Below are 18,882 nucleotides of genomic sequence, written 5' to 3' on the forward strand. Positions count from 1 at the left end.
ATCTCCTTTGCATTAGAAAACTGCAGGTTTCTGCCTTGAGCTGCATGTTATTAGCATAAAGTGGGCATGTCACGTCTAAAACCAGCTGATTTATGCAGCTCACAGACTGTTTAGGGATTTTAGGATGCACAAATATTCACATAAAAGAGGACACAACAACATATTTACTGCAGGAGAAACACTGCATGGGTTCTGCAGCAAACAGCTTCTGATAAAGTGCATAAAGTGGGCATGTCACGACTAAAAACAGCCAAAAATATCTAATATAAGTATCAGATGAAACAGAGAAGAGAAGACAGAGAGAGGACAAAATAACACAGTTTACTGCAGGAGAAACACTGCTGCCCCAAACAGCTTCTGTTAAAGTGCATAAAGTGGGCATGCAACGTATAAAAACAGCTGATTTATGCAGCTCACAGACTGTTTATGGACCCCAGGATGCACAAAGATTCACACTTAATATAGAAAATTGTGCAAAAATATCACCTTTGCATTAGAAAACTGCAGGTTTCTGCCTTGAACTGCATGTTATCAGCATAAAGTGGGCATGTCACGTCTAAAAACAGACGATTTATGCAGCTCACAGACTGTTTAGGGACCCCAGGACGCACAAATATCACATACAAAAGGCGAAAATAACACATTTACTGCAGGAGAAACACTGCATGCGTTCTGCAGAAAATTGCATTGGATAAAGTGCATAAAGTGGACATACAACGTCTAAAAAACGCCTGATTTATGCAGCTCACAGGCTGTTTCGGGTCCCCAGGATACAGAAGAGATTCATATATAATAGTCAGTGGGGTTTAAACTGATCCCAGCTCTTCCTGAGGGGTTAACGAGCCTCGCAGCGAGACAATGACGCTGATATATTTAGTTCCCGGTGGGAAGAATCCTCATAAAGGAAGTTAAATTATCTTCTCACATTATAAACTCCGGATCTGCTGCACTGTATTAACCGTGATTCTTCCTATTCACTAGAGGCAGCTATTCTCAACCTGGGGGTCGGGACCCCAATTGGGGTCTTGAGATGATTTCTGGGGGTCGCCAAATCATTTTGGAAGTCAGCTCTGTCTCCACTGTGTTAAAGTGTTCATGTGCTTTAGTCTTTTTGGTCATTTTGTGTCTTTTTTTTGGTCATTGTGTGTGTCTTTTTTGGTCATTTTGTGTATTTTTTGGTCATTACGTGTCTTTTTTGGTCATTTTGTGTATTTTTTGGTCATTTTGTGTTTTTTTTTGGTCATTTTGTGTCTTTTTTGGGTCATTTTGTGTCATTTTGGTCTTTTTTTTTTTTTTTTTTTACAATTTTGTGGTCAATTTGTGTCTTTTTTGGTCATTTTATTTCATTTTTAGTCATTTTGTGTCTTTTTGGTCATTTTGTGTATTTTCTGGTCATTTTGTGTCTTTTTTTGGTCATTTTGTGTCTTTTCTGGTCATTGTGTGTCTTTTTTGGTCATTTTGTGTCTTTTTTTTGTCATATTGTGTCTCTTTTGGTCAACTTGTGTCTTTTTGTGGTCATTTGTTGTCATTTTGTGGTCAATTTGAGTCCTTTTTTGCTTAATTGTATGTAACTTTTTGGTCATTTTGGTCAGAGAGGTGTTTTAGTTGCTGTCTGCTTCATTATTTGTCCAAAATTCATTGTATCAACTGAGTTTGTCTGATCTGAACTGTGCTTGTGAGAGAGAAAGGAGTGAAATCCTCCGACTCCGGAGTGAGTTTTCTAAATGAAAAGTGCAGCTTCAGAGTGTTTGTGAGTCCTCCTGCAGCTCCCTGTGAGTCCTGACCCAGGGAGGCAGGGGAGGCGCTTCAAAGGCCTCCTGTTAGCGCTTCACTCCTCCTCACTAAATATTTCACCAGCAGGTTATGCATGAATCACCCTGCTCTCATATTCTACATTCATGTTACACACCGTGTGAGTGGAAATGTCAAACTCCTCTATGAACGCTGAGATTAGATGCTGCCTCAGAGGCTAAATATGGTTTTTATCCTCTTGGAGCTTCACTCTGATTCACAAAATGACTAAAAGAAGTCATAAAAGTGACTAAATTGACAAAAAAAAAGGAATAAAAGTGAAACAAGAGACACAAAATGAGCAAAAAATACTGCAAAAAGAAACAAAATTACAAAATAAAGTCATAAAAGAGCAAAGAATGCCCCAAAGAAGTCATAACAGAGCAACAAAAGACACAAAATTACACAAAAAATACTATTATGATATATATTTATAATAAAATACTCAAGTGATAAAAAAAAAGACTCGAAACGATCCCAAAAAATGATAAAAGCGCAATGAGAGACACAAATTTACCCAAAAAATACTAAACAAACCAAACAAAATTACAAAAAAGACTCCAAAAAAGTAATAAAAACAAAAAACACAAAAATACCCCCCCAAAATTACAAAAAACCCCAAGAAGTGACAATACAAGACTCAAAATGACCCAAAAAACCCCATAAAAGAGCAATTAGAGACACAAAATTACCAAAAAAATACAACCCCCCCCAAAAAAAATTACTAAAAAACGTACTAAAAGAGCAACAAGAGACACAAATTTACCCAAAAAATACTAAACAAACTACTCAAAATTACAAAAAAAAAAAAAGAGTTCTCCAAAGTGACTCCAAAAAAGTCCTAAAAAAACAACAAAAGACACAAAATTACAAAAAATATAACACTAAAAAGTTGATTTATGACCAGGTTTAAGGCATTTAAGACAGTTTATGGAACTCTGAACAAAAAGTGACAAGACTCCAAAATACTAGAAAAGACACAAAATGACCCAAAAAAAATCATAAAAGAGCAATAAGAGACCAAATAACCGAAAAAAATACAACCCCCCCCAAAAAAAAATTACTAAAAAACACGAGTTCTCCAAAAAAGTGACCCCAAAAAACTAATAAAAGAACAATAAAAGACACAAAATTACCAAAAATATAATACTAAAAGGTTGATTTATGACCAGGTTTAAGGCATTTAAGAACTCTGAATAAAAAGTGACAAGACTCCAAAGAAGTGACCCCAAAAAAGAAATAAAAAAAAACAAAATTACCCCCAAAAATACTATAAAAGACAAAAAGAAACAGTGTGCAGTGTAAATGTCGGCCTCCTCTATGAATGTGTGATGAGATGCAGCTTCAGAGCCAAAATCTGCTCTTTCTCCTCTCGGAGCTTCACTTTTATTCACCTCCGTCCTCACAAACTGGACTCTGCAGCGTGATTACGCCTTCAAATATTATAATTTCTGCAGAAATCACAATGCACGGCCGCTGCAATTACAAATTACATCACATTAAAACACTCTTCCAGGCTAAAAAATGCTAATTGTATGCAGATTTGTAGTGTGATTCATGTATTAATTTGGCATGCTGAGCGGTGATTAGGTGAGTGGGAGGAAGGCTAAAAACATTTCCTCAGCGTGAGAGATGACCTTTCTGCAGCGCCGCTGCCTGTGGCGCCCAGGAAGCTCCTCATAAAGGCCGCTGAACTTTAGCCGGCGTGCAGCATCTGACATATGTATGCTAACGCTTTGTGTGTCTGCAGGGCGCCGCGCAGGAAGCGCTAACGTCTCATTTAAAGAAACAACATGCAGGTTTAGTTTCAGCTAGAAGAGAGGAGCAGCAGAGAGGAAAAACATCCCCAAACCTCAAGAGTCTCACTTTAACATGCTGCAAATGTGGAGATTTGAGAATCACGGCATGGATACACTCATTATTTATCACAAAATGACAGCAACAAGAGAGACAAAATTACCAAAAAATACTCAAAAAAGACATAAAGTGGAAGAAGAGCCAAGAGAGGCAATGAGCTGAGGAAGAGTCGATTCAGGAGCAGTTCAGAATTATTTAGATTCGATAGATTCTTTTTTACAAAATTACCCCAAAAAATACTGAAAAAAGACACAAAATGACCAAATAAAGGTAATAAAAGAGCAACAAGAGACAAAAAATGATCACAATAACTGCAAAAAGACACAAAATGACAAAAAAAGTAATAACGGAGCAAATAATTACACAAAATGATAATTGAAATTTACTCAAAAGAAGTCGTAAAAGAGAAAAAAAGACACAAAATGACCAAAAAAAGTATAATAAAAGAGCAACAAGATGCAAAATGACCAAAAAAAAAGACAAAAATTGACAAAAAAAGACTCAAAGGCATAAAAGTGCAACAAGACACAAAATTACCCAAAAAAAAACTATTATTGGTCAGCAGGATTACAGAAAAACTTCTAAGCCAAGAAAAGCCAACGAGCCGAGGAAGAGTCACAGCGCAGATACACAAATTATTTTTCAAAAAATGACCAAAAAGATGTAATAAAGAGAAACAAGAGAGACAAAATTGCCTGAAAAATACTGCAAAAAGAAACTAAAAAAGGACACAACCCTCCAAAAAATACAGCAAAAAATTACACAAAATGACCGCAAAGTGACAAAAAAGACTCAAAATTACCCCAAAAAGTAATAAAGAAGCTCAAGAGACACAAAATTACCAAAGAAAAGCCATAAAAGAGCAAACTTCATGGAAACAACATGAGAATAAAGTGAATCTGACAGAAATATCACAAGTTTGAGCTTCGTTTAGGTCACTATTTCTAACAGAAACTTATGTAAACTATGATGCATTCAAGGACCATCAGAAAGTCCAAAATCCCTCTAATAAAGTCTGTTTTTACAGTTTCTTTCTCCGATAAAATCAGCATTTAAATCCCAGCGGGGTTAATCAGAACTACAGGCAGATCTATAAGCTGACAGAGTTTATAAAGAGACATTTAAAGCACCAATCAATGAGCAGAACAGGTCAGATCTCTGTCTGCAGCTCAGAAACACAGAAGAAGAAGAAGACTGGAGGTGATTACAGACGACTCACAGCAGAAATATCGACTCTGAGACCATCAGAGACACAATCAGACCTCAACAGGTCAACAGCAACACAATTAATCCATTTATAGATACAGGAAGCTGGAAATCATCTCCAGCTGCAGAGAAACTTCTTCTCTTCATTTAGAAAAGACAAACATGGTCCAGCTGATGAACCAGCAGGATGAAGCAGCAGCAGCTTCTACCAGAGCTTCTGTTTCAGCAGCGTGATAAAAAGATCTTTCTCCTGACGGAGGAGTAACGTACCGTGTTCAGCAGCTGGATCCGTCCACAGCAGGAGCAGCTCCTCCTCATAGCATCTCTGGAAGACAAGAGGAGGAGGAGAGAGAGGAGGTCAGGAGAGGAGATAAAGGACTGGGAGGACCAGACCAGAGTCCAACGAGACGCTGATCAGAGACAATAAAATGACAAAAAAAGGTAATGGAAGAGCAACAAAAGACACCCCAAATACAAAAACAAAGATATAAAATGAACAAAAACCTACTAAAAACATGCAAAATTACCCAAAAAATTACTAAAAAGACAGAAAATATATTTAAAAAATAATAAAAATTACACAAAGTTACCAAAATAGTAATAAAAGATCAACAAAAGACACAAAATTACCAAAAAATAGTGAAAAGACAGAAAATTACCAAAAAAATTAGTAAAAAGACACAAAATTACCACAAAAAAAAAAAAGCTAAAGATATGAAATTACCAAAAAATACAAAAATACAAAAAAATACTAAAGATATAAAATTACCAAAAAATAGTAAAAAGACAGAAAATTACAAAAAATATTTTAAAAAAGACAAAACAAAAAATATATAGAAAACACTAAAGATACAAAATTACCAGAAAAATACTAAGAAAGACAGAAAATTGCCAAAAATTACTCAAAAGACAGAAAATGACCAAAAAATAACAAAAAAGTACAAAATTACAAAAAAAAATACTAAAAAAATAAAATAAAATTACCAAAAAGGGACAAAGGAGGACACAAAATTACAAAATAAATACTAAAAAAAGACACAAATCATAAAAAAAGCAACAAAAGACACAAAATGACCAGAAAAACAAAATACCAAATGGACACAAAATTGCCCAAAAAATACACAAAATTACCAAAAAAAGGAATAAAAGAGGAACAAAAGACACAAAATTACCAAAACACTTTTAAAAACCCCACTTAAAATAACAAAAAATACAGAAAATAACCAAATATGGTACATTCATCAGAAATGAACAAACAGAGACGGAGACAGACGTAACGCCACAAACATCAGGAGACTTTATTAATATTAATATTATTATTATTATTATTATTATTCAGAATAAACAGCGAGAAGAAAAGAAGAAAAGAAGAAAAGAATCTTTCAGGAGCACAAAAACAACATTTAACTGTTTAAATAAAAGTGTTTTTCATCCGTCTGAACTCATTCTGTCACAGAATTAAACAATAAATCAGATCAACGAGCTGCACCAAGGACTTTAAAGAGTAAAATCAGCCCGTAACCACGGCAACCGACAGGCAGGAGGCGAGGACCAATCAGAGCGCTGCTCATCACGACTCATCATTCAAGACTCACTCAGACCTGAAAAGGTCAAATTAATTTCTCTCACATCAAACTAAAAGAGTTTTTCTGCTGATTAATAAGCAGAAAAACATTCTGAGGTTTTATTTTTCAGCTGGAGGAAGAACTCTGATAACTCACAACCATAATTAATTTATTCAGAAATATTTAATTTATTCAGAAATATTTAATTTATTCAGAAATATTTAATTAGCAGACGAGGAAACAATCAACGAGTCGCTGACGAGTCACTGACACGTCGACTAGAACTCATCAATGAGACCCACAGATAAATAAAATAATAAAAATTGTGTAAAATTTTTTTTAACTTTTTTTTAACAGTGACGATGTTTATTGTCTTCCTATTTATGATATTTTAGAATATTTTATTTATTATTTGTTATAATTATTTGATTTGATATTATTATTAGTATTATAATTATAATTTGTATTATAATTTGTTATTATCTATTTTATTTTATTCATTATTATTACTATTATTTATTTATTCATTTATTTATGTATTTATTCATTATTACTGTTGTTACTATTGTTGCAGAAATGGCGTTAGATATTCATTTTTTAAAAAGTCAGAAATTGACTGAAACTGAACAGTGACAATGTTTATTTTATTCCTATTTATTTATTATTTATTCTATTTATTATTATGATTTATTATATGTTATTTAATATTTTTATTATTATTTTATTTTATATTATTTGTAGTATTATAATTATAATTTGTATAATAATTTTTTATCATCGATTTTATTTTATTTATTATATTACTATTATTTGTTTATTTATTATTATTATTTATGTATTTTATTTATTTATTATTAGATGTTATTTATTTTATTCCTATTTATTTATTATGTATTCTATTTATTATTATAATTTATTATATGTTATTTAATATTATTTCTTAAAATTATTTTATCATATATTATTAGGAGTATTATGATTATAATTTGTATAATAATTTTTTATTATCTATTTTATTTTATTTATTATATTACTATTATTTGTTTATTTATTTATTATTATTTATGTATTTTATTTATTTATTATTATATGTTATTTATTTTATTCCCAATTTTCTCAGTTATCATTTATAGAATTGGATGACAGTGTCATACAGTGTTTGCATAATAAATAACAATGCTAAATATTATTTCATACAGCTAAATTAAATTAAATTATAATTAAAATAACAAAAAAAGAGCAATATATATATGTATGTATATGTATGTATATATATATTCGTCTGCACATTTTTTCTTAAAGTTCCGGGGGGAAAAAAAACTTTTTCCAGAACTTATTATTCTTTGAAGTCATAGTAATAAAATGTGCTGAAAATGTATAAAAACTGGTGGGTGAACGGACCATTTAATGGCTTTTTTTGCTCTTTTATGCCCTTTTTGTTCATTTTGTGTATTTACTTGCTCTTTTATGATTCTTTTGGGTCATTTTGTTTCTTTTTTTTGCTCCATTACTTGTATTGGTCATTTTGTGTCTTTTTTCAGTATTTATTTGTCATTTTGTGTCTTTTTTTGCCCTTTTATGCCTATTTTTGGTAATTTTGTGTCTCAGAGTTGTTAAAAATGGACACAATAACAGTATAGTCGCTTTTCCACCAGTTTTTGGGGAAATATTCCTCTATAATAAAACTCTTGCTGCAGCATTTCCTACCTGACAGGCTGAACGCTACGCTTCCTGGCAGACTGACGTCTTCCTGCTTTTCTAACCTTTTCCTGCTTCACCGTCACTTTCTGCTGCACACACACACACTAATGAGTGGCAGAGGAGCAGGATGCATGCTGGGAAACGCTCTCAGAATACACAAACTGAAATAAAACGCCAGAAAATAAACATAGACTAAAGACTGAAGGGAGATATTTTTGCTACAACAATAATTAAGCTGCTGCTGATTGTTGGAGGTGAAAAATGTTCAATAACTTCCTAAAAGTTCTTGTTTTTCCATGCAAAAGTCTGCTGAGACATATTTTATGCATGAACATTAATGTGCAAAAACAGACACAAACAGATATTTTTTGAGTTATTCTTCTAAAGTATGTTTTCTTTTGTTTGGCTGTTTTGATTAGATTTATCAAACTTTGTTATATTTCCCTAAATTATGTATTTTTATCTGCACTTCTGCAGGGTGTTGATATATTCATTTATAATAATAAAAAAAGGCTTTTAGCAGCTTCTGAAAATTAACTCTTCATAAATAAAGACAAAGCAGAATGTTAAATAAGGAAATATTTGGCTTTCTTTGCTTCATCCTCACAACAAACACAACAAATAACAGAATTATATGAAAAAGGAAAAAGGGAAGCAGAAAAAAATCCCACAATGTGAAAGCTGGAAGCAAAGAATTTTAAGGCATTTCTGCTTTGAAAAAAGTAACGAAAAAAGACTCAAAACGAGTCATAAAAGAGAAACAAGAAATAACCCAAAAAATGCTATTATTTGTCAGCAGCTAACCCGAGCCGAGGAAGATTGGATTTAGGAGCAGATCAGAAACATTATTTTTCACAAAATGACCCCAAAAAAAAGTAAGAAAATAGCAAAAAAAGACACAAAATGACAAAAAAGTAACATAAGAGCATAAAATACAAAAAGAAATTACAAAAAAAGCAGTAAAAGAGCAACAAAAGATACAAAATTACCCAAAAAATACCCAAAAAATGACCAAATGACTCAAAATTACGGTGGCCCTGAAGTGCAAAACACGCCAGCAATTCACACAACACGCCAGCAATTCACACAACACGCCAGCAATTCACACAACACGCCAGCAATTCACCACAACACGCCAGCAATTCACACAACACGCCAGCAATTCGCCACAACACGCCAGAAATTCGCCACAACACGCCAGCAATTCACACAACACGCCAGCAATTCACACAACACGCCAGCAATTCACACAACACGCCAGCAATTCGCCACAACACGCCAGCAATTCACACAACACGCCAGCAATTCACACAACACGCCAGCAATTCACCACAACACGCCGGCAATTCGCCACAACACGCCGGCAATTCGCCACAACACGCCAGCAATTCGCCACAACACACCAGCAATTCGCCACAACAGGCCATCAATTCACACAACACACCAGCAATTCGCCACAACAGGCCATCAATTCACACAACACACCAGCAATTCGCCACAACAGGCCATCAATTCACACAACACGCCAGCAATTCGCCACAACAGGCCAGCAATTCACACAACACGCCAGCAATTTGCCACAACACGCCAGCAATTTGCCACAACACGCCAGCAACTCACACAACACACCAGCAATTCACACAACACGCCAGCAATTCGCCCACAACACGCCACAACACGCCAGCAATTCGCCAGCAATTCGCCACAACACGCCAGCAATTCGCCACAACACGCCAGCAATTCACACAACACGCCAGCAATTCACACAACACGCCAGCAATTCACACAACACGCCAGCAATTCACCACAACACGCCACAACACGCCAGCAATTCACACAACACGCCAGCAATTCACACAACACGCCAGCATTTCACCACAACGCGCCAGCAATTCATTAAACTGGAAAGGGTAAAAAAAACAATTATTTATGATGACGTTTTGTGTTTCTGCTTGGAAGAAAAGCCTAAAAAGATTCATCAACAATCAAAGTGAATAATAATTGTGTGAGCGATGTGACGGCTGTAGAGATATTTTCTGTTCTGTTTTCTGGTTTAAGATGCAGCAGGAGAATAAAAGTGTTTCCATCATGAGTCGATAAACAGACAGACAGAGGGAACATGGAGCCAAGGTCAGCTGCTAACAGGAGGAGCAGTGCATTCTGGGTAATTGGGAATAAGTTCCCGCTCTGTGTTGTGAGTGACAGAGAGTCAGAAACCTGACGGAGCTGAGACACGACCGGCTGACAGGAGAAGCTATCTGTCTGTTAGCAGGTCAGATACGTAGCAGCTACAAACCGGCTGCAGAGAAACATTGTTATAGTCCTAAACAGGACTAAAGCTACACCGTTTTACACATGTTATCCAAATTAATCCATTTTTGTGTTTTTTTTTTGTCATTTTGTGTCTTTTTTCCGGACTTTTTTGTCATTTTGTGTCTCTTGGTGCTCTTTTATTACTTCTTTTGGGAAATTTTGTGTCTTTTTTGCTCTTTTAGTGTATTTATTTGCTCTTTTATGATTTTTTTGGGGTCATTTTGTTTCTTTCTTTTTGCCCTTTTATGACTTTTTTTGGTAATTTTGTGTCTTCTTTCAGTTATATTTTGGTCATTCTATCTTTTTTACTCTTCTATGAGTTCTTTTTTGTCATTTTGTGTCTTTATTTGCTCTTCAATGACCTTTTTTAGTCATTTTGTGTCTCTTGGTGCTCTTTTATTACTATTTTTTGGACTTCTTTTGGGATATGTGTCTTTTTTTGCTCTTTTATCTCATTTTTGTTCATTTTGTGTATTTATTTGCTCTTTTATGACTTTTTTTTGGTAATTTCGTGTCTTTATTTGCTCTTTAATGACCTTTTTGCCATTTTGTGTCTTTTTTGGGACATTTTGTGTATTTTTTTGGCAACTTTGTGTCATTCTTCAGGGTTTTTTTTTTGTCATTTTGTGTCTTTATTTGCTCTTTAATGACCTTTTTTGTCATTATGTGTCTCTTGGTGGTCTTTCATTACTTTTCTGGGGTCATTTTGTGTCCTTTTTCTTTTTTTGGGGTCATTTTGCATCTTGTTGCTCTTTTTTCTCAGCCTCCTGACTCTCTGGTGGTCCCGGCTCATTTCTGCCTTATTACAGAAGCTAATTCACACATTTTGCTGCTGCATTCAGCTCATTGTTGAAACATGCCTCGGCTCAACATTTACATAATTTCTCCGACGCTGGATGAAACCCCCCCCCTCCTCCCCCCCGTCACCCGGCTAATCAGCATAATATGAATTATTGCCATCATTACAGTGGGTGGCCGAGAAATAACAATAGGTCTTAATTATTCAGCAGCACGGAGGAATAATAAAGGAAGTGAAGGCACCTTTAGTTTGTTCTGCCAACAGTCATCAGAGTGAGAATCTTTCTCTCCGTCGGCATCTTTTTCTGACTGATGAGCTCGTTTTCCTGCTCCGAATAAATAAAATAAACTCTCGACTGTTTGTCTCACTGTGGATATTAACAGAACCGCCCAATAAAAACTTAGAACTCCTCGTGTGTAATTGTTATTGTTTCTGCGAGCCATTAAAAAGATGATTTGGAGGATAATTCTAGCAGGAGTTCTGCTTCACTCCCAGATATGAAATTAATGTAGGTTACATGATTAAAAACTGTTTTTTATGCAGACTTTATGGTTATGAAAGCAGCATTTGTTTGTGCATGTGTCGTTGTGTGTTCTGCTGATGAATAAACAGAAGATTATTATGTCTCATTATGGAGAAGAAGATAAAGAAACTAGAGGAGGAATGACCGACTTGTTAGAAAAATTACTCAAAAAATACGTAAAATGACCAAAGAAACATGAAAAATGACCAAAAAAGATGTAAAATTACCAAAAAAAGACACAAAATTACAAAAAAACAACAAAAAAAGATGTAAAATGACCGAAGAAAGATGTGAAATGACCAAAACAGACACAAAATGACCAATTAAACATGAAAAATGACCAAAAAGGACATAAAAAATTACAAAAAAAGACACAAAATGACAAAAAAGACACAAAATAACCCAAGAAATATGTAAAATGACCAAATAAACATGAAAAATGACCAAAAAAGATGTAAAATGACCCAAAAAAGATGTGAAATGACCGAAAAAAAGAAAACGGTGAGACTGTCAAAATAAAAGCATGTATTAAAGACGGAGATCGTTATGAAAGCAGCATTTGTTGTGAGAAGTTTGTGCATGTGTCGTTGTGTGTTCTGCTGATGAATAAACAGAAGATTATTATGTCTCATTATGGAGAAGAAGATAAAGAAACTAGAGGAGGAATGACCGACTTGTTAGAAAAATGACTAAAAAAATACGTAAAATGACCAAAGAAAGAGACGAAATGACCCAAAAAACATGTAGAACGACCAAAAAAGACGTAAAATTACCACAAAAATGACACAAAATTACAAAAAACAACAAAAAAAGATGTAAAATGGCCAAAACAGACACAAAATGACTAAATAAACATGAAAAATGACCAAAAAAGATGTAAAATGACCGAAAAAAAGAAAACGGTGGGACTGTCAAAATAAAAGCATGTATTAAAGACGGAGATCGTTATGAAAACAGCATTAGTTGGGAGATGTTTGTGCATTTTTTGTCATTTTACATCTTTTTTGGTCATTTTACACCTTTTATTGTCATTTTACGTCTCTTTTTTGTCATTTTTACATCCTTTTGTGTCATTTTGTGTCATTTTTTAGTCACTTTAAGTCTTTTTTTGGGTCATTTTGCAGTATTTCTCAGGTTGAGGTGGAGGCAGCTCTTCAGGTGAAATGTTCTTGTGACTGCAGGAACTGTAGAGACGACACAGAGTCATGTGACCTGATTTAATGTGAATCCAGCGAGCAGCGACCTTGAGTTTGTGTGTGTTCTGATCTTTAGAGCGTGAATCAGCTGAACAAGCAGTGAAATCAGCTGCAGTATTTCCATTAATGTGACCGTCAGCTAACAGCAGCTGACAGGAAGAGTTCAGGACGCCGTCAGGCTGAAAGTTAATTATCTCAGGATCCGTTCCAGCCTTTCACACCTCACAAACACATTTTACCTATTTATCCAGTCATTTTGGATCTTTTTTTGGTCATTTTAAGTATTTTATTGGTCTTTTTACATCTTTTTTGGTCATTTTGTGTCTTCTTTTGGTCTTTTTACATATTTATTTGGTAATTTTGTGCCTTTTTTTGGTCATTTGAAGTATTTTATTTGTAATTTGAAGTCTTTTTTTGGTAATTTTACATATTTTTTGGGTCATTTTGTGTCTTTTTGGTAATTTTACATATTTATTTTGTCACTTTGTGTCTTTTTTGGTCATTTTAAGTATTTTATTGGTCTTTTTACATCTTTTTTGGTCATTTTACATCTTTTTTTCAGTTATTTTAGGTCTTTTTTTTGTTAATTTTACATATTTATTTGGTCATTTTGTGTCTTTTTTTGGTCATTTTAAGTATTTTATTGGTCTTTTTACATCTTTTTTTGGTAATTTTACATCTTTTTTTTCAGTTATTTTAGGTCTTTTTTTTTCATTTTACATATTTATTTGGTCATTTTGTGTCTTTTTTGGTCATTTTAAGTATTTTATTGGTCTTTTTACATCTTTTTTGGTCATTTTACATCTTTTTTTCAGTTATTTTAGGTCTTTTTTTGGTAATTTGAAGTCTTTTTTTTGTTAATTTTACATATTTATTTGGTCATTTTGTGTCTTTTTTTGGTCATTTTAAGTATTTTATTGGTCTTTTTACATCTTTTTTTGGTAATTTTACATCTTTTTTTCAGTTATTTTAGGTCTTTTTTTCATTTTACATATTTATTTGGTCATTTTGTGTCTTTTTTTGGTCATTCAAAGTATTTTATTTGTAATTTGAAGTCTTATTTTGGTAATTTTACATATTTTTTGGTCATTTTGTGTCTTTTTGGTAATTTTACATATTTTTTTGGTCATTTTGTGTCTTTTTTTGGTAATTTTACATATTTTTTTGGTCATTTTGTGTCTTCTTTTGGTCATTTTACATCTTTTTTTCAGTTATTTTAGGTCTTTTTTTGGTAAATAATTGAAAGTTAATTATCCCAGGATCTGTTTCAGCCTCACAAAGACTTCAGACTCTTCTGTCGATACTCGAGAACTGATTGAATCTTAGTAAAGAACCAGAACCAGAACCAGAACCAGAACCAGCGAGCTGTGAAAACCTGATAAAATCTATTTTCTCTGCGTGCCTCGGACACAATAATGACTCTTTTTATGGGTGTTCTGTGTAGAAGGGCAGCCCGTTTATATCTGACTCATGTCTGCTGTAATCACCTCGTCTGGTTTGATTGGCAGCTGAGAGAAAAGGTCAGAGTTTCCTGCAGAGCTGCTGATCTGCTGCTGCTGCAGGAAACTCTCTCATAATGATCTGACCTGCAGACCTGCACTTATCACGCTCTCATGCACTTTGTCTTTCAAGGCAAGACTAAAAACTTTTTCTCTCAGCTTTTGGGAGAAGATGTTTTGGTAATTTTACATTTCTTTGGGTCATTTTCCGTCTTATTTTTGTCATCTTTAGGCTTTTTTGGTAATATGACGTCTTATTTTGGTAATTTGACGTCTTATTTTGGTAATCTGACATCTTACTTTGATAATTTGACGTCTTTTTTGGTCATCTTTAGTCTTTTTTTGATAATTTTACTTTTTTTTGGGTCATTTTACGTCTTATTGAGCTTGCAACTGAGACTAGCAATAATAAAAAATAAATCTGTACGGATCAATATATATCGATTAATGTGTGAAGGAATCAACGGCATCGATGCATATCTCCGTCTTAATACAGGCTTTTATTTTGAAAGTTTCCCTGTTTTATTTTGTAATTTTACGTCTTTTTTGGTAATTTTACATCTTTTTTGCTAATTTTGTGTCTTATTTGGGTCATTTTACAGATATCTTTAAAGTCAAGACTAAAAACTTTTTCTCTGAGCTTTTGGGAGAAGATGTAGAGAGACGAGATGCATGAAGATCCATCGTTTCTCATCTTAGATCCATTAAAAACATGATGCATTTGAAGTAATTCGACATAAAATGACTATATAGAGACAAAAAACAGCCAAAAATACACAAAAAGAAGAAAAAATCTCCACAAAACTAACAAAAATATGCAAAGTGTCTATTCAGGGACATAAAACATACAGAAAGAGATATAGATCATAAAAAAAGAAGCTGAAAATTATCAAAAAATACATAAAAAGACAACAAAGGGGCACAAAACAGCTACAAATAGATACAAATTACTCAAAAAGATGCACAAAATGTCCAAAAAAAAGACATAAAAGGGTTAAAAAGATGTTTAATAAGCAGAGGTGGAATGTAACTAAGTACATTTACTCTTTATAACTTTATACTTCTACTTCACTACATTTATCTGACAAAAAAGATGTAAAAATACCAATGAAATACTTAAAATTACCAAAAAAAGACACAAAATTACCAAATAAATATGTAAAATGACCAAAAAAAGACCTAAAATGACAAAAAAAAAGATGTAAAAAGACCAATAAAATACTTAAAATGACCAAAAAAAAGACACAAAATGAACAAAAACTAGAGAGACTGTCAAAATAAGAGCGCGTATTTAAGACAGAGATATGTATCTATGCCCATTTGCACCGATTTATTTTGACTATTGCTCGTCTCAGCTGCAAGCTCACAATCTTTACATCATTTTTGCACAAATTTTTGGAGGATCTAGTGGATTATTTTGGGGGAAAAGGTGGATATTAAAACCACAGATGGGACCAGAATCTAAATCTAGCGTAACAAAGTGTGTTTACGTGTAATAAGTGTAGCCCTTTTAGATGTAAAATGACCAAAAAAGAAGCAAAATTACCAAAAAAGACACCAAACGACAAAAAAAAGACTTAAAATTACAAAAAAGACGTAAAATGCCCCCCCCCCGAAAAGATACAAAACTATTGAAAAAAAAAGGAAAATGACCAAGAAAGAAACAAAATGATTGAAAAAAAAACTACAATGAGCGAAAGATGTAAAAGGACTGAAAAAAAGACACAAAATGACCAAAAAAGAAACAAAATGACAAAAAAATGACAAAATGTAAAATGACCAAAAAGAGAAAACGGGGAGACTGTCAAAATAAAAGCATGCATTAAAGACTTCATCTATTTACAAGCCTTTCCAAACATGCATTTCTGCTAAAAACCCGATCATTTTAAACACTGTCTGCACAAGTTGAACCCTAATTTACTCCATTTATTTTTACTATTTCTAGTCTCAGCTGCAAGCTCACAATCTTTCCATAATTTCTGCACAAATTTACCAAAAAAATACTTCAAATTACCAAAAAAAAAGACCTAAAATGACTGAAAAAAAGATGTAAAAAGACAAATAAAATACTTAAAATGACAAAAAAAAGACACAAAATGAACAAAAACTAGAGAGACTGTCAAAATAAGAGCGCGTATTAAAGACTTCATCTATTTACAAGCCTTTCCAAACATGCATTTTTGCTGAAAACTAGATTGTAAACACTCCGTCTGCACAAGTTGAACCCTAATTTACTTCATTTATTTTTACTATTTCTAGTCTCAGCTGCAAGCTCACAATCTTTCCATAATTTCTGCACAGATTTTTGAGGGTCTACTGGATAGTTTTGGGGGAAAAGGTGGAAACTAACACCACATCATTTGACAACACAAGGTTCTAACAGTGTTTAAAGGAGGCGTGTGGCCCTTTAAGAGAGTTATGAATGGTGCATTAAGAGATAAATGGCTCTTTATTTGCAGATGACCCAGATCTAATTGCTCACATCTTGATTTCTCTAATTATTATACACCTGCAGCAGACAGTAGAGGATGATATAATTAGTGACCTTTCCCTTATTAAAGCTCTAATTAAGAGTCCCACTAGAGTCTGAAGGCCTCAAACACAAAGATCTGAGCCTCTCACAGACAGAAGAGGACTTCCATTAGTTTAGATTTAATTCAATGCTCAAACAGGGTTTAGAAACTTTTGAGTGGCAGCGAACATTGTTTCTAAGAATCTGGTCCAAGTGGTGTCAATTAGAGAAAGTCTCTAGTCTGAGAGAGAAACGTTCTTCTGTCTGACTCCTGAAATCCTTCTGGCTGAACAAAGTTACAGAGAGAAACAAGCTCCACGACCAGAACATCTACATGTTTTATAGAGCCGCTGGTGCATGGTCATAGAGGAGGAGGGCATTAAAAACCACACAGTCCTCCTCTTCTTCTACACTATTCTGTTATTATTCTGGACACAAAATGACCCCAAAAAAAGCAAAAAAAGAATTTTAAATGACAGAAAAAGATGTTAAATGACCCAAAAAGGTGTAAAATGACAAAAAAAGGATGTAAAACGACAGAAAAATATGTTAAATGACAAAAAAGGATATAGAATGACCAAAAAATACTTATTACATGTCTAATTTGTTCATTTATCTCACCTTTTTAGTCATATTGTGTCTCTTTTGGTCATTTTAAGTCATTTTATTGCCTTTTTGTGTCTTTTTTTTGGTTGTTTTGTGTCTTTTCAGACTTTTAAGTCATTTTTTTTGTCATTTTCAGTCTTTTTTTGTTATTTTACACATTCTTTTCTGTAATTTTCTGTCTTTTTTGGTTATTTTGTGTCTTTTTTTGCTTATTTTACGACTGTTTGGGTCATTTTAAGAATTCTTTTGGTAGTTTTGTGTATTTTTTTGGTTATTTTACATCTTAAGTAGGTCATTTGTCTTTTTGTCATTTTACTTCTTTTTTTGGTCATTTTGATTGGACAGTTTGTGTTTTTTTAGTCATTTTATGTCTTTTCTGGTCATATTGTGTATTTTTCTGGTCGTTTTGTGTCTTTTTAGTCATTTTAAGTATTTTTTTTTATCATTTTACATCTTTTTCTGTAATTCTTAGTCCTTTTTTTGGGTCATTTTGTGTCTTTTTTTGGTCATTTTACATCTTCAATCAGTTATTGTTTGTCTTTTGGTCACTATGTATTTTTTTCATTAATTTGGTGCCTTTTTTGGTCAGTTTGTGTCTTTTTTGGTTGTTTTTTGTCACTTTTTGATCAATTTACATATTTTTTTCCGTCATTTTGTGTCTTTTTTTGATTATTTTACATCTGTTGTTGTTTTTTGGGCACGACCATCCCAGAATAGTGAGCAGAATATTGTAGATTCATTGTCATAAATCATGTTTAGCTTCTCCTTTGTTCTGGTAGTTTTTTACCTGGTGGTAATAATGTTTGATGTGGAAACTTTGGTTGCAATCGGAGCTGTAAACACTTAAAATAAACCTTGTTAGTGACTTGAGAAGGAGTGAAGAACACAGTTTGAGGCTGAAACGCTCCTGGTTTGGATGTAAACAGAGTTATTTGTGTCCAAGCTGCTGAAGGAATCATCATCAACACTTTAAACCAGATAGACGCTCCTCTCTGCTCCTGTTTCCTCCTGTTTCCTCCCACTCCTCCTCCTGACTCCTGAGGAGGCTCTAATTGGACTAATTCATCTGTTGGAGGTTTGTGAAACCTGCAGCATCTTTATTACCCAGCAGCGTTTTCATCATTCACACAATTGAAGGAGGACTCTTCATTTGTTTGATCGCTCAGCTGCTGCATGCAATCTGTCAGACTCCACTGATCTCCTCCTGACTCCAGCTCCTGCAGGAGGAGGAGGAGCTCCTCACAGCTGCCACAGAGCTGCCAGGGGCCCCTGATCGGCCCTTGATCGGCCCCTGATCGGCCCCTGGTGCAGCTA

At 33.8% G+C, this 18,882-nt stretch overlaps 1 protein-coding gene across 1 annotated transcript in view; it reads right to left on the minus strand.

The window, feature by feature from the left end:
- The window catches only part of LOC131962833 (beta-1,3-galactosyltransferase 1-like), a 212,910-nt gene that overhangs the window by 116,304 nt on the left and 77,724 nt on the right, over positions 1 to 18,882 (minus strand). The window contains exon 3 of the mRNA XM_059327922.1: positions 5,125 to 5,179. The gene's annotated coding sequence lies outside the window, so the exon portion shown is untranslated. The remainder of the gene's footprint in view (positions 1 to 5,124; positions 5,180 to 18,882) is intronic.

This window comes from Centropristis striata, chromosome 24 (genome assembly GCF_030273125.1).
Source record: "Centropristis striata isolate RG_2023a ecotype Rhode Island chromosome 24, C.striata_1.0, whole genome shotgun sequence".
NCBI lineage: Eukaryota > Metazoa > Chordata > Actinopteri > Perciformes > Serranidae > Centropristis > Centropristis striata.